A 9,200-nucleotide genomic window follows, 5' to 3' on the forward strand; every position below is an offset into this window, starting at 1 on the left:
GGGTCGTCGTGGTAAAATTCGGTCATGTCGTTTGTGTGAGAATAGGGATACATGAAAACTTAAGTATATGATTTTGTAATATTTTTGAGGGATAATGAATTTCTAATAAAAATATTTTTAATGAAATTTTGTGATGTGACCCATACCGGGTCCTCCTATAATTACTTAGTGTATACACACTGTATATAATCAAGATCAAATAGAACGTCGGATAAGTAGCTACACTCTACGCCCACAACCAAACAAGGAACAGGATTTAAAGCGGAATCACAAATCCTAAGTCTATAGAATCCTAATTATATATAACCTTAACGAATACACTTTCCAATTATAGATCGACCAGTAAGGGTCTTTAGTTTTTCTGTGAAGGATATTATTTATTCTGGTGAGAAAGTTCCTTACGACTACTAGTTTTAATAAATATCAAGGCCTAAACGTTGTTGTTACGGTTCTTATAGTATCACAAAAGACTCCTATAGTTTTTTAAGCTTTTATGTTTGGTTCTAGAGTTTCTTGGTATGTGGGGTTGGTAAGTTTTAGGTTCGTTTCCCACTATGACCATTCGTAAACACATGTTGGTCATATCTCGTATAAATATAGTTGATCAGACTATATTTACCCCATATATGATTACATAACTGTGTAGGCTTAACCGCAGTGTTCAACTTATCTAAATACTTTTATATGGTTCTTACTATGATATTGTTTCTGGTATGTATGCATGTATGTATACTTTTACAAAAATACTTGTATTTTTAAAAGTATACTTTTAGTCATAGTGTTTTAGCCTCATTGTATTTATAGTTGTACATCATATGTGGTTTGATATACTTAGTTCACTATAAACAATGCTCTGATACCAATCTTTCACACCCCCAAACCAGGATGGCGGAAACGTCCAGGGGAGGTTGACTTTCATGTATTGTATCATAGCAATTGAGTAATAGTAAAGAGAGCAAACATAACCATCATATATATAATTGAAAAAGTTACATCATTGTAAGTGTTACATGTTTCAAAATTCAATTACTATATGATGACAAAAGATTTGTTTGACACCTTAGCGCCCCATCCTCAAAAGTTGTTGGTTACCTGTTTTACTGATTCCCTGAGAATACAAGTTGTTTGAAAAAGTGTCAACAATTAAGTTGGTGAGTTCATAAGGGTTTGTATGAAAAATAGTAAGCCTTTCCGTGAAAAGATATCGTGTTGTTTCAAGAAAATACGATAATTTCTAATAAATGAGATGTAAATCGTTGACTTGTAAAATAATGATGTTTATTCCAGAAAATCCAATATTTTCCGTAGAAATGAGTTGTAGTCCTAATTGTTCCAAGACCGAAATGTACTAGTGTTTTCCATGTTTAAAGTAGTACTATGTAGTTTTATTCATGTATAAAGTCGTTTGAAGAAATGTGTTTTCGTGTAAAATATACGTATCGTCGTTTCCCTATGTGAGTTTTCATAACCGTGCTAATAGTGAACTGTCTGCGTCAACGTTCTTCAGGCGTCGAGACATTTATCACATTTGTCACCCATAACCTGCCGGTCTAACTGTAGCTAACAGTTAGGGTGTAGGATCATCAGTCCCGTATAGATCAATACACAAGTATCACGCTCTCGTATCAGAGATTCCGATTATAATACAGGACTTTCGTGTATACCTCAGTTAGGTACGATGAAGACAATGTCTCATAAATTTATTCAACGAGTGTACATGTTTTTGAAATGAAAGCGTTTGTATATGAAATTATCCCCTTTTTGTAGAATAATATAGAAAATGCCGTAAAACAATTATATATGAACTTTATATAATCTTACCGTTTGCTCAACGGGTTACAAAGGGGGTAAAGTGTCGTAAACTATATTTATAAAGTTTTTATGAAATGAACGTTTTGTACTCAAAATATATATATATATATATATATATATATATATATATATATATATATATATATATATATATATATATATATATATATATATATATATATATATATATATAGGGAAGGGTTATTTGGAAAACAAAAAAAAACCCTAAAAAAACCCAAAAATCATAAAAATGCATAAAAAAAATACCTAGAGATCACAAAACTTTTTTTTGACATTTTTTATGAAAAAATCGCAGGTTTTTAAAGAAATTCGCTGAAAAAAAATTTGAAAAAAAAAACTTTTTTTTATTAAAAAAAAATTTTGATTTTTTAATTTTTTTTTTCAGCGAATTTTAATAAGAAGCTGCGATTTTTTATAAAAAAAATTCAAAAAAAAGTGTTGTGATCTCTAAGTATTTTTTTATGCATTTTTATGATTTTTAGGGTTTTTTTTAGGGTTTTTTGTTTTCCATAGAACCTAAACCTATATATATATATATATATATATATATATATATATATATATATATATATATATATATATATATATATAAAGAACGAACCTCTTTCTAAACTTTCGTATTTCTGAAAGACCCAAACTTTCATACTCGACAATTGTTACTCCAAAACATGCTACTTGCATATTCATAAAAACAATATTTTACATTGATAACTTGTTTACATAAGACAGGATACAAACCGACTACTACAAATTTTTATATGTTACATAACTTTCCAGGATACTATTAGTTATAGATACATGATTACTATATACAATAGTTTCAAACTATTCAAAATCTTCTATCAGTATATAACTATACTGGTTGCTTATTGCGTGCAATTGTTTAAACATTGAGAGGGGTAAGCGGTGACACTTTGTGATTTCAAAAATAGATACAATATAACGTTATGCCATATATACTTCTATATAGCAGAAGCAAAGAGGAACAAGGAACAACAAAGGCATATGTGAATCATGTGACAAACTTTTCATATCAATCAATGATTTGATTCAAAGATATACGATCAATGAGACATGACAAGTTCTATACTTGATATACATCAATAAAGCTTCGACCCAAATGGCACAGAAGACATACACTTTCTGATTTAAACATTTTGGTAGATTTCGGGCTTATAGCCCTGTCTAACCATCTGCCAATGCCATAGAATAGAAGTCATTCTCTTACGGAGACATGCTCTACATGGCCAGAGGCTACGTACCAGTACCACTGTGAATCTAAGTCCTTTCACTGATCACATGGTCAAAGGTATAGCTTTGCTATCATAAATAGCGGAAATAAAAATAACACGGGAAAATAACCCGGAATAATAACACTGAAAAGCCCATAGCACTTATAACACATAACATACAATTGTTCCTATATATTGAACTCATCGTGAAATAGTCGGGGGTTAAAATAGTAATTTGGGCAGCACTTTGTTACTATAATTGACTTTCTTCAATGAAAACCGGGAGTTTTCTTGAAAACCGAGCCCTGTGAGGGTTGGGCTTTAAAACCGAAAAGATAAATTTTTCGGGCTTCTCGGGAACTTCGGGGCATGTTTCGGGCGTTGGAAATAATATCGGGGCTTCGGGGGAAGTGGAAGTAACTCAAATATGAAATTAGGGGTGAAAAGTGGCAAAAATTCCAACAAAAACCGGGAGGTCTCGCACCCTTTATATAGGTGCGAGCCTTGGATCCGAAGCAAGAGGAAAGGGGCAGGTGGCTGCGAAGCTGCGAGGCTCGGTACACGCGGCAGAAGGGCAAGGTTCGGATGCGAGGGTCGGAACAGATGTGCGCTTCGGATTGGTCCAGCGTCTCGGATGACGCAGCTGCTTCGGACACGGGGGGTGCACATGCGTCGGATGGCTATTAGACCTTGTATCGCGTGACTCTCCAGCTCAGACACGCGTCTGCATGCGAGAAGGGCGACGTGGCCGAAGCTGTGCCATGCGATTCTTCTCGGTTTTAGTGATTTTCTCGAATTTTGTGCCCCGAACTTCTAAAATCCATAAATTTCGCATACGAGCTCCGTTTTTGACGTTCTTTATATGCACGCATAGGGAAAATTATGCTCTACGACTTTCGTTTAGACATCGTCGGCTATTTTTGACTTTATTTTAATATTATTATTTTTAACAGACCGGGACAGGAAAATCCGTTAAAAATTCATAACTTCTTCATCCGACGTCCGTTTTCGTCTGTCTTTTTACCGTTGTACTACTATTTACGACACATTCAATTCTTGTTTAGGTTGTGTCGGCTAAAAATCACTCCATCTAAAATTCGAGTTTTTAGCTGTCTACTGCTAGGCTGAAACTTAGAAAAATCATAACTTCCTCACACGAAGTCAAATTTTGGAGTTCTTTTTATCATAATTCTCGGTTTAAAAAATACTACGACTTTCATTTAGATCACCAATGCTAAAAAGTAGTTTATCAAAAACTCACTTTTTACGTTATTCGGTGCCGTGTCGGTTTTGTCGCGGATCTTCGATTGGTCATAACTTCTTCGTTATAACTCGGATTTCGATGAGGTTTTCGCGTAAATGATTCTAATGAAATTATCTACAACTTTTAATAATAAAATTTTACTTATTTCAAGTTTTATATTTTCGTTAAATTTCGATATTTATCTTTTAATTGGAATCTCATAAGACTTCCAATATTTTCCGAGTGATTCTAAACATGGTTTTACATCATTTCTAGTAAAAACTATCTGTTAGAACTCAATACTCAATATCACATAATATTTCATAATATTATTTACTTAAAACACGATTTCAAAACGTGTATATTACAAATACCTCCTCCTTTTGAGGATTTCGTCCCCGAAATTACATCGATTAAAATAAATGGGGATATTTCGCTTTTATCTCATTCTTATTTTCCCAAGTATAATTTGGGCCTCGATGGTGTTTCCACTTGACGCGCACCAAATCTACTTCTTTATTACGTAGATTAGTCGTTCTTTCGTTTACGATCTCTTCAGGTTCTTCTACATAAGTTAACTTATTATCCAATTTCACCTCGGATAATGGAACTGCCTCATCATAGATGCTCAAGCATTTGCGTAGATAAATCACATGAAAGACATCATGAATACCTGCCAAATCTTCAGGCAATTCCAAGCGGTATGCTTGTTTACCAATCCTCTGGAGGATTTTGAAAGGACCAACAAATCTAGGACTTAGTTTTCCTTTCTTTCCAAATCGCATAAGACCTTTCCATGGGGATACCTTCAACATTACGAAATCACCCACCTGGAATTCTATTGGTGGCCTCCTCTTTTCCGTATAGGACTTTTGTCCATCATGGGCCGCTTTCATTCTTTCTCGTACAATTTGAATCTTGTCGGTGGTGTCTTGAATCATTTCAGGGCCTCCAAGGATTTTCTGTCCTATTTCACGACAACATAATGGAGTACGACATTTGCGACCATATAATGCCTCATATGGTGGCATTTTGATTGAAGCGTGGTAACTGTTATTATACGAGAATTCGACAAGAGTTAAGTATTTATCCCAGTTACCACCGAACTCCAAGACACATGCACGAAGCATATCTTCTACTGTTTGGATTGTTCTCTCTGTCTGACCATCTTTCTGGGGATGATAAGCTGTGCTGAGAGCAACTCGAGATCCCAATTCACGTTGCATACTTGCCCAAAAGTGAGTTGTGAAGCGAGTATCACGATCATATATGATCTTTAGTGGCACACCATGTCTTGCAACAATTTCATCCAAGTATACTTGTGTGTATTTCTCCATTGGAGTCGTTTCACGCATCGCAAGAAAATGAGCGCTTTAAGTCAGGCGGTCGACGATTACCCAAATGTTATCATGCTGTCTAGCAGTCTTTGGCAATTTGGTAATAAAATCCATGGAAAGTTCTTCTCATTTCCATACAGGAACACTAAGACTTTCTGGAGTTCCGTAAGGCTTTTGGTGCTCTGTTTTGACTTTTAACCCTACTAAGCATTCATGTACATATCTTCCAATGTCTCTCTTTAATCCAGGCCACCAATAATCAGCTCTTACATCATAGTACATTTTACTTGTACCAGGATGTATTGACAGTTTAGACTTATGGGCTTCATCTAAAATCTTCTTTCTTAATCCACCAATCTTTGGAATCCATAGCCGATTCTTGAATACCTTCAATCCTCGTGGATCATCAAGTAAAACATCAATATAATGTACCATCCCTTCTTTCTTCGCATTTTCTGGCTTTAGGGCCTCTACTTTCCATTTCTCTAGTTCATCTAGAATAGTGAACTTTACTATAGTGTGAGTAATAGCATAACACATACTATTACGATAAACCTTTCTGCTAAGTGCATCGGCAACTACATTAGCCTTTCCAGGATGATACAGGATTTCACAGTCATAGTCTTTGATCAGCTCCATGGCTCGTTGTTGTCTCATATTCAGAGTTTGCTGACTGAATATATACTTGAGACTCTTATGGTCGGTATACAATTGACATTTTGTACCAAAAGGTAATGTCTCCAAAGTTTTAGGGCAAATACCACCGCAGCGATTTCGAGATCATGGGTGGGATAATTCTTTTCATAATCTTTCAGTTGTCTTGAAGCATAGGCTATCACTTAACTACGTTGCATCAAGACACAACCGAGTCCCAATCTTGAAGCATCGCTATATACGGAGAAATCATCATCACCTTCTGGGAGTGATAAGATTGGAGCATGAGTCAAAAGATCTTTTAGAGTTGAGAAAGCTTTTTCTTGGGCTTCACTCCATTCGAACTTCACTTCCTTTCGTGTAAGACTCGTGAGAGGTACGGCTATACGAGAAAAGTCTTTAATGAATCTCCGGTAATATCCCTCTAGACCGACGAAACTACGAATTTCAGAAGCATTACGGGGTACTTCCCAATTCTGAATAGCTTCGATTTTGGTAGGATCTACGGATACACCATCACCAGAAATAACATGGCCGAGAAATTGAACTTGGCGAAGCCAAAATTCACATTTCGAGAATTTAGCGTATAGTTTCTCCTTTCGAAGAAGTTCTAATACCGCACGAATATGTATGGCATGATCAGCTTCAGACTTGGAATAGATTAGAATATCGCCAATGAATACGATGACAGATTTATCGAGCATTGGGCGGCATACCTGATTCATCATATCCATGAATACAGCAGGAGCATTTGTCAAACCAAACGGCATGACAAGGAATTCATAATGGTTATATCGACTACGAAAAGAAGTCTTCGGTACATCCTGCTCGTGTACTTTCAACTGATAATAGCCAGATCTTAAATCAATCTTCGAGAAATAGCTAACACCCTAAAGTTGATCAAATAAATCGTCAATGCGAGGTAGTGGGTACTTGTTCTCGATAGTCACCTTATTTAGCTCACGGTAATCAATACACATTCGCATTGATCCGTCTTTCTTCTTGACAAACAATACCGAAGCACCCCAAGGAGAGGTACTCGGTTGAATGAAACCTTTGTCAAGTAGTTCCTGCAGTTGGATCATCATTTCTTTTATTTCAGCTGGCGCAAGACGATAAGGAGTCTTTGCAATCGGAGTAGCACCAGGCACAAGGTCAATTCGGAATTCTACTTGCATGTCCAGAGGAAGTCCAGGCAATTCTTCGGGAAAAACATCTCGATATTCTTTAGCAATGGGAACATCATTCACCGTTTTCTTCTCCTCTTTTGAGACATCGATTGTGTAGGCCAGATAGATGGAACACCCTTTCGATATGAATCTACGAGCTTTGAGGAAAGAGATTATTTTTAAGATTCTTTGTTCTCCGTAGACATAGATAGGATTCTCCCCTTCAATGGTAATATGTACTATCTTTTCATAGCACAAGAGTTCTGCGTGGTTCTTTGACAACCAATCCATGCCGAGAATAATGTCAAAGTTGGTCAAGGAGATATGAATCAGATTAGCAAGAAAATTGTAGTCTTCAATTTCTATGACACAATCCTTATAGACTTTATCAACAAGTAATGATATATTTCCCCCAGTATCTATGTGAAATGGTTGCGCGAGTGCATAGCAAGCAATTTGAAAAGAATACGCAAATTCATGAGACACAAAAGAATCTGAGGCACCAGAATCAAATAAGATGTGAGCAGGTCTAGAGTTAACAAGAAATGTACCCGTCACAACATTCGGGTCCTCGCGTGCCTCTTTTATCGTGATCTGGAATGCACGACCCTTAGCTTTTGGAACCTCCTCCTTTTTAGTTGGAGTACCCCTTGATTGTTGAACAGGAGCTTTACTTCTCGTCGGTTGTTGAACGGAAGCTTGACTTCCCGTCATCTGGCTAGTAAGAGTAGGAAAAAAAACGCTTCTTGTGGCCAGTAATACCACATGCATAACAAGTAACATCCTTCCTTGGGCAAGCTGGCTTTATGTGACCCGTTTCTCCACATCCATAACAACCAATGGATTCCTTGTCTATTTTGCATTGGCCCGGATGATTCCTTCCACAAATGCAACATGAAGGCGATTGAATAGAAAAAGATTGTGATCTACCGAGGCCACGAGGGGCATTTTGAGTTTGCACTTGATTACCAGATTCAGTCCGAACGGATTGAGCTGGTAGAAAAGAGGGAACAGGAACAGTTCTTTCAGTACGTGGATGCTTCGGAACAGTAAAAGTGGCACCACGTATTTCTAAGTCATGCTCGCATCTTCGAGCATACTCAACGGCTTTATCGAATGACAGAACTTCCCGATTGGCAACGAAATCGTGGATTTCGTGCCGTAGTCCCTCCATGAATAACTGAATTTTCTCGTCTTCAGTTGGAATATACTTTGTAGCGAACCTTGCTCTTTGATTAAACTGAGTTTCATACTCATTCACAGTCATTCCTCCATGTTTAAGCTCGAGGAATTCCTTCTCCAATCTCCTCCTCATGTCTAGAGGACAATACTTCTCTAGCAAACGGGTTTTGAACTTTTCCCAGGATAAATTCTCCTGGTCAAACCCGTTGAGAGCTTCATATGTTGCTTCCCACCAGACCAAGGCTTCTCCGATGAGCATGGCAGAAGCATAATTAGCCTTGTCTTCATTGTCCACATGAGAAATACGAAACACTTTCTCTGTGTTCTGGATCCATGTAAGAACAACAATGGGATTAAGAACACCGGAAAATTCCATAGCACCATTACTCTTGAAATCTTTAAACGAGGGACGATTCACCTCTACTTTTGAAGATTCTCCAGTGGCTTTCTCTTTTCCTTTATCACCATTCTTTTTGTGTTCTTCGAAAGTCTGCCGAATAATACCAGTAAGTTTACCCAATAGTCGCTCCTCACGAGGAGATACTAGAGT

Source organism: Lactuca virosa, chromosome 4, assembly GCF_052849685.1.
Source record: "Lactuca virosa cultivar CGN04683 chromosome 4, Lactuca_virosa_CGN04683_v6, whole genome shotgun sequence".
NCBI classification, from domain to species: domain Eukaryota; kingdom Viridiplantae; phylum Streptophyta; class Magnoliopsida; order Asterales; family Asteraceae; genus Lactuca; species Lactuca virosa.